Source organism: Catharus ustulatus, chromosome 25 (assembly GCF_009819885.2).
Source record: "Catharus ustulatus isolate bCatUst1 chromosome 25, bCatUst1.pri.v2, whole genome shotgun sequence".
NCBI classification, from domain to species: domain Eukaryota; kingdom Metazoa; phylum Chordata; class Aves; order Passeriformes; family Turdidae; genus Catharus; species Catharus ustulatus.
The window spans coordinates 2,066,179-2,077,034 of NC_046245.1; the positions used below are offsets into that span (position 1 = coordinate 2,066,179).

At 52.3% G+C, this 10,856-nt stretch overlaps 1 protein-coding gene across 1 annotated transcript in view; it reads right to left on the bottom strand.

Moving 5' to 3' along the window:
* Nucleotides 1-8,964, bottom strand: part of CDK18 (cyclin dependent kinase 18) — a 32,449-nt gene extending 23,485 nt beyond the window's left edge. Inside the window, exon 1 of the mRNA XM_033080185.2 lies at nt 8,858-8,964. The gene's annotated coding sequence lies outside the window, so the exon portion shown is untranslated. The remainder of the gene's footprint in view (nt 1-8,857) is intronic.
* Nucleotides 8,965-10,856: the final 1,892 nt, after the last annotated feature.

Below are 10,856 nucleotides of genomic sequence, written 5' to 3' on the forward strand. Positions count from 1 at the left end.
TTCCCCCAGAGTGGGAAGGAAAAAGGAGGGAGGTGAAGAGGAGCCCTGAGGAGTCAGAGGATTCCGAGCAGGAGCTGGGATCAGAGATTCTTTTTGGGAAAAAAAACAGAAAGGGAAATCCCAACGTGTCTAATCCTGATGATCTCAGAGCAAGGGGAGCTGTGGGATCTGTGGGATTCTCCTCACATCATGTGGGATCTGTGGGATCCACCTCATATCCTGCAGTATCTGTGGGATCTGTGGGATCCACCTCATATCCTGCAGTATCTGTGGGATCTATGGGATCCTCCTCACATCCCGTGGGATCTATGGGATCTTCCTCACATCATGTGAGATGTGGGATTTGTGGGATCCTCCTCACATCCCGTGGGATCTATGGGATCTTCCTCACATCATGTGGGATGTGGGATCTGTGGGATCTTCCTCACATCATCTGAGATGTGGGATCTGTGGGATCTATGGGATCCTCCTCATATCATGTGGGATCTGTGGGATCCTCTTCATATCATGTGGGATCTGTGGGATCCTCATCATATCCTGGGATCTATTGGATCTGTGGGATCCTCCTCACATCATGTGGGATCTATGGGATCTGTGGGATCTGTGGATCCTCTTCACATGCTGTGAGATCTGTGGGATCTGCGGGATTCTCTGCACATCCTGGGATCTGTGTGATCCTCCTCACATCCTGAGAAATGTGGGATCTGTGGGATCTGCAGGATTCTCCTCACACCCTGGGATCAGTGGATCCTCCACAAATCCTGGGATCTGTTGTATCTGTGGGATCCCCCTCATATCCTGTGGGATCTGTGTGATCCATGGGATCCTCTTCACATCTTGTGGGATCTGTGGGATCCTCCTCACATCCTGGGACCTCTGGGATCTGTGGGGTCCTCCTCACATTATGTGGGATCTGTGGGATCTCTGGGATCCTCCTCACATCCTGGGATCTCTGGGATCCTCCTCACATCATGTGTAATCTATGAGATCTTCAGGATTCTCCTCACATCCTGTGGGATCTGCGGGATTATTTTCACATCCTGGGATCTGTGGGATCCTCCTCAAATCCTGTGGAATCTATGGGATCTGTGGGATCCTCCTCACATCCTGAGAAATGTGGGATCTGTGGGATCCTCACCATATCCTGGGATCTGTGGGATCTGTGGGATCCTCCTCATATCCTCTGGGATCTGTGGGATCCATGGGATCCTTCTCACATCCTGTGAGCTATGTGTTCTGTGGGATCTAATATTTTATATATATATATAAATACAGTATAAATTATATAGTACATGTATTATAAATTATATAGTATATACAATAAATTATATAATATAAATTATATAGCATATAGTGTAAGTATACATAATTTAATTTTTTTTTTAATATCTTTTTTTCACTTCACTCCAAACCCAGCTCCCCTCTGTGGTGGAGGTGTCCTTGACAAGGCAGGGCTGGTTCCTGCAGAGCCTTGGACAGATAACAGAGCCCAGAACAGATAAACACGGGGAGGAGCAGAGGGACAGGGATCTCCCCCAGCAAAAGGTTTGGACACTGAAGAGAGACAGCAGAAGTGTAAAACAGAAATTAATTCAAATATTGGGCTTTTCCCCCACTCCAAATCAAAACACAGAGGAATTTCCACGTGTATTTCACAAGTGGAGGAAAATTGAAGCTAAAAATGGGATGACACTGGGCTGGACCTTGGACACCCAGAAAGAGAGAGGTGCTGGTCTGCTCTATGTAAAAGAGGCATCAGAAGTGTAAAATAATGGAAATTATTCAAATATTGTGCTTTTCCCCCACTCCAAATCAAATCACAAAGGAATTTCCATGAGGTTTTCACAGGAGTGTAGGAAAATCCATGATAAAAAAGGGATGACACTGAACAAGGCCTTGGACACTCAGGAAGTGAAAGGTGCTGGCCTGCTCTATGTAAAAGAGGCCTCAGAAGTGTAAAATAATGGAAATTATTCAAATATTGTGCTTTTCCCCCCACACCAAATCAAAACACAAAGGAATTTCCACGCGGTTTTCACAAGTGGAGGAAAATTGAGGCTAAAAATGGGATGACACCAGGTTGGGCCTTGGACACTCAGGAAGTGAGAGGTGCTGGTCTGCTCTATGTAAAAGAGGCATCAGAAGCATAAAATAACAGAAATAAATTCAAATATTGTGCTAATATTGTGCTTTTCCCCACTCCAAATCAAAACACAGATGAATTTCCATGTGATTTTCACAGCAGTGGAGGGAAATCCATGACAAAAAAGGGATAACACTGAACAAGGCCTTGGACACTGAAGAGAAACCCTGCAGCCTGCTGTGCATGAATAAAAGCATCAGAAGCATAAAATAATGGGAATTATTCAAATATTGTGTTTTTCCCCCACTTCAAATCAAAACACTGAGGAATTTCCACGTGGTTTTCACAAGTGAAGGAAAATTGAGGCTAAAAATGGGATGACACTGAACAAGGCCTTGGACGCTCAGGAAGAGAGAGGTGCTGGTCTGCTCTATGTAAAAGAGGCATCAGAAGCATAAAATAACAGAAATAAATTCAAATATTGTGCTAATATTGTGCTTTTCCCCACTTCAAATCAAAACACAGATGAATTTCCATGTGATTTTCACAGCAGTGGAGGGAAATCCATGACAAAAAAGGGATGACACTGAACAAGGCCTTGGACACTGAAGAGAGACCCTGCAGCCTGCTGTGCATGAATAAAAGCATCAGAAGCATAAAATAATGGGAATTATTCAAATATTGGGCTTTTTCCCCCACTTCAAATCAAAACACTGAGGAATTTCCATGTGGTTTTCACAAATTGAGGAAAATCCACTCTAAAACAGGGATGACAGCAGCAAGGCCATTCCAAGAGCATCCAGCTCCTCTCCTGGCTGGCAGCTGATAAGGAAATTCTGCAGATAAGGCAGGATTAGAGCCCTGAGGATGCAGAAATCAGGGATTTGGCCCAGCAGAGCTCCCCAGTGCTCCCAGTTGTCCAGCACTGGTGTGGCTGCCTGTGCCTGCTGCAGCCTGCCATGCTATGATAGTGCAATTAGCGGCACAATTAATTGTTAATCAGAGGGGATTGGGAGGGATTAAGTGTTTAAACAGCACAGTGTTAATGGTAATTTATTAAAAATGCTTTTTCCCCCTCGGATGCTCAGCCTGGAATTCAAATGACAGGAATTAAAATGGCCCAGTTGGGCTTTTTTGGGCACTTTTCTGAGGAAATGGCTCTGCTCGTTCCCTGTGGAATCTGGAATTTGGGGGAATCCAGAACATCCCAGACGGGATCTGCAGGGACAGGGAACCCACGGGAGGGATGGGACAAGGATGGGACAATGACAGGAAAACATGGGACAGAGATGGGAGAGCAATGGGACAGTGATAGGACAATAATGAGACAGGAATGGGACAGGAATGAGACATAAATGGGACAGGAATGGGACAACAGTGGGACAACAATGGGACAGAGATGGGAGAGCAATGGGACAGTGATAGGACAATAATGGGACAGGAATGGGACAGGAATGGGGTAATAATGGGACAGAGATGAGAGAGCAATGGGACAGTGATGGGACAACTGGAAAACATTGGGACATTGCTGCTGCTCCTGCTCTTCCCAGGGCCTTTGGGTGTTGGGGGGATCTGTTTGTTTTGGGATGATTTGTTGGGACTGAGGTGATTTGTTGGTGTTGGGATGATTTTTTGATGTTGGGGTGGTTTGTTGGTTTTGGGGTGATTTGTTGGTTTTGGGGGGATCTGTTGGGGTTGAGGTGATTTGTTGGTGTTGGGATGATTTTTTGATGTTGGGGTGGTTTGTTGGTGTTGGGATGATTTGTTGGTTTTAGGGTGATTGTTGGTTTTGAGGTGTTTTGTTGGTGTTGGGGTGATTTTTTGATGTTGGGGTGATTGTTTGTTGGTTTTGGAGGGATCTGTTAAGTTCAAGGAGCACTTTGGGCACACAGAAACTCTCCTTGCTTTTAAACTCGGACAAAACACAAACCAGTCTCTGGGCATAACCAAACCCTCCAGTTCTGCCTCCTCCTCTTCCTCCTCCTCACCCCCAGACCATTTCCCTGGTTCTGCTGTTTATGGATCATGGATCTACTGGATCAGAACTGGATCCTCAGTTGTTGAGATCTCCTGAACATCCCTCTGGAGCTACAATTGCTCCAGCACAGGCTTGGTCCATAAACCACCAACCTAAAAGGTTTCCCACCCAATAATTCCAGTCACAGATGGCACAAATCCAAGCTCCAGGTGATGTTCCATGTTGGAATGCAGGAAAAAAAAAAAAGTGCTGAATTATATTCCTGTGCATGTTCCTGAGTGCAGAATCAAGGCTCCTGTTCACAAACCTTGTCAGATTTAGCAACTAAAAAAGCCACGGCTCTGAGAGTGGGAAGTGCTGGGAGCAACAGGAGAGAGGGAAAAGCTGGGGGGTGTTTTGAGGATAAATCCCCCCAGAATCAGGAATCCCAGCCCCTAAATGACCAGCAACATTAACGCTGCCTGAATAATTAAATAGAAAATAAACCATTAAAATCAAATGGAGAAAGAGCAGAAATAAATGGAACGCTGGGAATGTTTCCTGCTTCCCAAAAAAGGCACATTTGGATTTCTTCAGGGGTTTCGGTGTTTATGGTCGGCTTCAGCAGCCTCTCCTTTTAAATGGAGCAATTCAAGGCAAAATCACCACAAAAATTGGTCCAAGCCAGTGCCCTGCCTCACTCCAGCTGGGAAAATTTGGGTTGTTTTAAAGGAAATGGCTGAGGATTTCAGGGATTGGGGAAGAAAGAGAAGGAGAGGGTTCATGGAGAGGGTTCAATAATAAAAACACTGAAAGGGTGCCCAAAAGATGAATTAAGCTCATAAAACCCAGAGCACAGCGAGACAGGAGCTGTTTGAGTCAGATCAACATCCTGGAGGGAGTTTTGGGCCTCAGGTTTGAGATCCAGAGCTGTCAGTAATGTAAATGTCAGCAATTTTCCTAAGGCCAGGAGCAAACCCCGTGCCTCAGTTTCCCAGCTGATAATTGAAGATGATGAGGGGAGTGCAAGGGTGTCATTAATAAAATTATTGATAAATAAAAAAAATTAAAAACTACCAAAATAATTAACTGAAAATGTCATTAATTGGAGTGTGTTCATTAGCTGTGTCCTTCCAGGGTGCCCACAGGATTTCTCCCTTCCAGGCACTCAGCACAGTGCAGTGAATCCAACCCCTCTCCATCCTGTTCTCCCCCTCTGAGCATCACAGCAGTAGCTCAGGTGATCCAGGTGTCCAGCAAAACCAACAAAATTCGGGCTCTGACAGCTTCTGGGTCAGGAATTTGACACTCAGTTTATGATTTGATGATTTTTGTTGTGGCAGTGCCTGCAGGGATGGAGGGGTCATGGTGAGAAATGAGGAATTGTCCCTGGTTTAAACCCACACAGAAAGGGAACTGAAATCCCCAAAATGTCCCACCTGAGCTGCTCCTGGATCCCAAAAAGCAGCAATCCTTGCAAAAAAAAAAAAAAAATAAATAAAAAAAAAAAGCAGCTCCAACATCCCCCTCTGAACACTTCCCAAGTTATTTCAGCCCCCAGCACCTGGGGGTTGTGGGGCCAGGAGGAAAAGCCACAACCAAAGGCAGAATTGTTGATTGCTGGAACAGGATCCACCTCACTGGAGCATCCTTTGCTTCCTGAGCTGCATCCCCTCAGGTCCTGCCTCCCTCCTGCTCAGGTGGGAAAGGAACCCCCCAGATTTCCAGCAGGGATCAGGAGGAGATGTGGGCAACTCCCCGTGGGGAATGTGGCTGTGAAAATCCAGCTGGAGCTCATCCCTAAAGCAGCAGGGAAAGGCAGGAGGGAAGGGAACAGCTCTGGGGCTGAGCTGTGTGCAGGGAGGGATGGGCAGACAGATGAGTGGCAGCAGCACAGATGAACCCCAGCCCTCTGCCAGGGCTTCCCGTGCTGCTCCATGGCTCCAAAATCATCCCCCAGCAGCTCCTCTCACAGCCAGACACGAGATGGGAGCCAGAGATTGGGAGGCTGAGCAAACAAGCAGCAGATGAGCAGCGCTGGCTGCGGGCAAAACGCAGAACTGGGAGATTGGGAGAGGGAGGAGAGGGTAAAAGATGCTCGGGTCTGATTACAGAGAGATTCCACAAGTTAATTGTTCACCACAGATTGGGATCTGGGCCACATCCATCCACAGGCTGCTTCCTGCCATCAGGCTTCCCTGGACAAACAGCAGGAGCCAGTGGGTTTAGCAAAGCCAGCAGGGCAAAGCTCTGCCTGGACAGGGTTCAGTGCCAGCAAAGGGCCCTTCTCAAACACAGGCCCTGCGCTGAGGCAAGCCCAGCCCAGCTGAGCTGAGCTTTGGGCTGTCAGCACATGAATTAGGCAGAGCAGAACATGCTCCAGGCCTGGGATCTGCTCTGAGCTGAGCCAAGCTCCCCTGTCCTGCTGCCTGGAGAAGCTGCCTCGATTTCCCTGAGGATGGAAGGAGAATCTGGGAGGCTCCATACTGAGCATAATCCCTTTTGGAAACTCTTATTCGTCCTGGACATGACTCCAAACACACAGATCCCAGCTTTTCTGGAGATTCTCAGCCCTCCTGGCCCAAACCTCAGCTCTGTGGAAGCCAGAGGAATTGTCCCAAGGGTTTACAGGGATTGACCAAACATTCATTCCTCCCCAGAAGGCCAAGGGGATGATGGGCTCAGTGGAAACTGCAACGTGGATATTTTAATGCACATGGTGAGGGGACACCCAGGGCTCTGCCTGACCAGGTGGTGGACAGGGAAAACAGAGGGATCCTCTGTGGATTTGGGAGATCAGAACTCGGCTGTAGCACCCTGAACCATTCTGCCTCTGTGTTTTACCCTGCACAAAATGCAGCTGCTCTCATCTGCCAGCTCTGCATCCAGCAAAACTGTCCCCTGCAGCACCCTCTGTACCCCAGCCTGTCCCCAAGGGACAAGTGACACTGCCAGGGAATGCACACGAGAGGCAGCAGCTCAAGACTGCAAGCAGCTCGTCTGGAAGCCAATAAAAAGCAGCCAACTGCACTTCAGCCACCTGCAACTATGAATGTGTGACACCATCACTTCCCTCTGTCCCTGTGTCACCAGCACAGCCTCTCTGAAGGGCCCATTCAGGGCTCCACAAAGAGCTGCTTCAGCGAAAAGGAGATGAGGGTTTCAGAGCTGCCCATCCCTGCCAGCATCCCAGAGCTCTGCAGAGCTCAGGGAGCAAAGCCCGCAGAACAAAGCAAGGTCAGGAGTTAACAGATGGGGGAACTCAGACGTGGGGACACGCTGGTGACGTGGCCAAGGCCAGGCAGAATCCATGGCAAGGCCAAGGACAGGGGGAGATCTCCAGAGCCTTGATTAGTTGTAATTTTTTCTCTCTTTCTCTCTATCCCAGCAGGATGAGAGAGGAGGAACTCCCAGGATTGCTGGCGAGGTTGTTCCACTACTCATTTATTAACTGCTCCCATTTGGACGTGGTACTGATATTTTCCAGCGTGAGTGAGTAAGCCTGGGAACTTGGGAACAGATCTGCAAGCCCTGCCTGGAGCACGGACACCAAAACTTGCTCAGAAATTTTCTGAGAGCCTGAAAAATCAGCAAACTCGGAGCTGGGTGCCTCACACACGAGGGAGTTCCATGGGTGGGGTGAGCCAGGTGCCCTCCCATTCCTGCCTCTTCCTCTTGGGACTCTTGGGCATCACCTCCCACCTTTTTTTAGGGAGGAGAGGATGCTGCACAGCACAAATGCACCGAGATGTCTGTGTGTGCCTGCTGAGAGGTGTCCATGACCTTATGGCCACATTCCTGAAGGGAATCTCTTCAGGATCACGGGAACTGCTCTTCCCAACCTCTGCCCTGACCCCCAGGCGCTGTCACAGCCTCGTGAGGCAGGAAAACAGGACTTGGCTTGCACTCACCACATCTCAGCCCCAGATCCACACCCCAAATCCACCCCCCCAGCACCGAGGAGGGAATTAATTAATGCTGGCTCCTCGCAGGGCCCTGTCTGACAGCAAATCCCTTCCACAAATCTCATCCAGAGGCTCCAACTTCCTGCCTGATGCTTGTTCAAAGCTTTTCCCCCTTCAGGCACCTTCTCCAAGCCCTGCACACGCATCACCCATCACATTTCCTTGATGCACAGCACAAACCCAGCCCCAGGCCTGACCCTGATTCTTTCCTCCTCTCAGAGCTGATGTCACCATTGTGCCAGCACGCTCAGGTTGTTTTCACGGAGAGACGAGGCTCTTAAAGCTTTTCAAGCTTTTCAGGCACGGAGAGCAGCTGGCAAGAGGCTGTCTGGGGACAAGGAGAGGGTCACAAACCCCCAGGAACTTGTCACAGCAACAGGCAGCGCTGGAGAGATGCAGCTGATTGTGACAGCGGCCAAAAACTGCAGCGCCAGGGGAATGCCGAGCTGCCAGCCCCGGGCAGGGCTCCCTGCGAGCCCGGCACCCTCCCGACACACCCTGGCTGTCACCCCCGGCAATTCCACCCTGCAAGGGTCCCCCCAGACCCCTCACAGCGGGACCCACGCCAGGGGTACCCATCAAATTCCAACCCCGGTGCTCCCTAAAGCAGCTTTAGGGACCAAACACGCGCAGGAATCTCCCGCACCAGGGAAAGCCCAAGGTACAAACCTGAGCTGAACCCGCCCTCCCCGTTCCTCCAACTTCAGCTCTCCCCTCCTCTCGCACTTTCTGCCCCGCCAGTCCCCAAGGCAGCGGCCGTGACCCCCGGAGGGGCCGGGCAGGGTCCCCGGAGGGGCTGGGGAGGGTCCGGGCAGGGTCCCCGGCCCTCGGCGGGGTCACCCCGGCACTCACCGAGCAGGTCCCTGGAGCCGCGTCCCTTCCTCCTTCCTGCGGGGCACAGCAGGGGCGGCGCTGCGGCCGCTCCGGGACGGGGCCGGGACCGGCACCGGAGCGGGGCTGGTACCGGAGCGGGGCTGGGCTCAGAGCGGGGCCGGTGCTGGAGTCGGTGCCAGAACAGGAGGGGACTGGAGCGGTCCTGGTGCCGGTGACGTTGGAGCCGAGCTGGTGCCGAGCAGGGGGGAGTTGGATCGGTCCCGGTGCCGGGGACGTTGGAGCGGAGCTGGTGCCGATACCGGAGCAGGGGGTGTCGGAGCGGTGCCGGTACCAGGAAAATTGGAGCGGTACCGGTGCCAGAATCGGAGCAGCGGGGATCGGAACGGTGGCGGTGCCGAACAGGGGGGAGCTGGAGCAGCGCCGGTACCGGAGCAGGAGGGATTGGAGCGATGCCGGTTCCGAGCAGGGAGGAATCGGAGCGGTGCCAGGGGAGTCGGAGCGGTGCCGGTACCGGTACCAGAACCGGAGCAGCGGGAGTCGGAGCGGTGCCAGTGCCGGTACCAGAACCGGAGCAGCGGGAATCGGAGCGGTGCCGGGGGTGTCGGAGCGGTGCCGGTGCCGGTACCGGAACCGGGGCAGTCGCAGCGCAGCCGGGGGCGGTGCGGGCTCGGTGCGGTGCGGGTCCCGGTGCGGTGCCGGTCCCAGTGCCGGTCCCGGTGCGGGCTCGGTGCGGCTCGGTGCGGATCTCGGTGCGGTGCCGGTCCCAGTGCCGGTCCCAGTGCCGGTCCCGGTGCTGTGCGGGCTCGGTGCTGGTCCCGGTGCGGGTCCCGGTGCCGGTCCCGGTGCGGTCCCGGTGCGGTGCCGAGCGCTGCCGCCTCTCCGCTCCGTGCCGCGCTGGCTCCTCCCCGCCGCAGCCCCGGGATCAGGAGCCCGCTCGGCCCCGCTGCCCCGGGCAGAGCCGCGCACGGAGAGCGCACAAACACAAACACACACACACACACAGAGCGATCCCGGCCTCCCCGCGATCAGGGGAGCTCCCTCCTGCGGCTCCTCCTGCTCCTCCTGCGGGCTCGGAGCTGCGTGAGAGCCGGGCCAGCCCCAGGCACCGGGACCCGCGGCCGGGGGGGTTTCAGCCCTCTCGGGGTTGTGGATTTAGCGGAGGCTCCACCACCCATCCCAGCTCCTTGTTGTCGTATATTTAGTCAAACATTCTGGGCTCGCCAAAAATAGAGCAGCCGTGGAAATAAATCAGGCTGACTGGAGGTGCCAACATTGTCTGCCTGAAAGTAATTAATTTCTTATATCCTCTGCTATATTAATCCTCCACACAGCGCCCTGTCTGTCAGGAGTTTTTGTCATTAGTGCCGAGATCTGGGGGATGTGCAGGAGGTTTCAGGTGGTGGAGAAAGGCTGGGGATAAATGGGGCAGGGAAGGCAGAAAATCCATTTCCAGAGAGTGTGGGGAGTGGGAACACGGAGGGCACAGCAGGGCTGGCAAAGAGGGAAGGGGACACAAATTCCTACTGGAGGAAGCATTTAGGATCTTCTTTCCAGATGTGGATATTCCACCCCAAAAAAAAAAAACTGTCCAGGAGACACAAATTTGGGCTCCTCACTTCTGCTGCTGCCAGAACTCCTTTTCTTTTTATCCTTTCCAACGTGAGAGTCTCGCTGGACTTGCTGACTCTCATTTCTTATCTTAGAACCACCAGGCAGGCTGGGAGACACCTCAAGGTGTCACCTCATCAAATCCGAGCTCCCATGGAGGGAAGGGATGTTCCAGAAGGATCCATCTGCTCTGGTCACTTCAGGCTGTCCGAGGACAACATCCCTGAGCCCCTCAGCAATGTCTGAGTGCCCTGGGAGTGGGGTAAAACCTTCAGTGAGAGCAGGAGCTGAACCAGAGGGCCCTGAGCTGGGACTGCCCCTCCAGGGCTGTGTGTGACATCCTGTGTGTGACATCCAGGGCTGTGATTTGGTGTGCAGGGCTGTGACACCCAGGGCTGTGTGTGACATC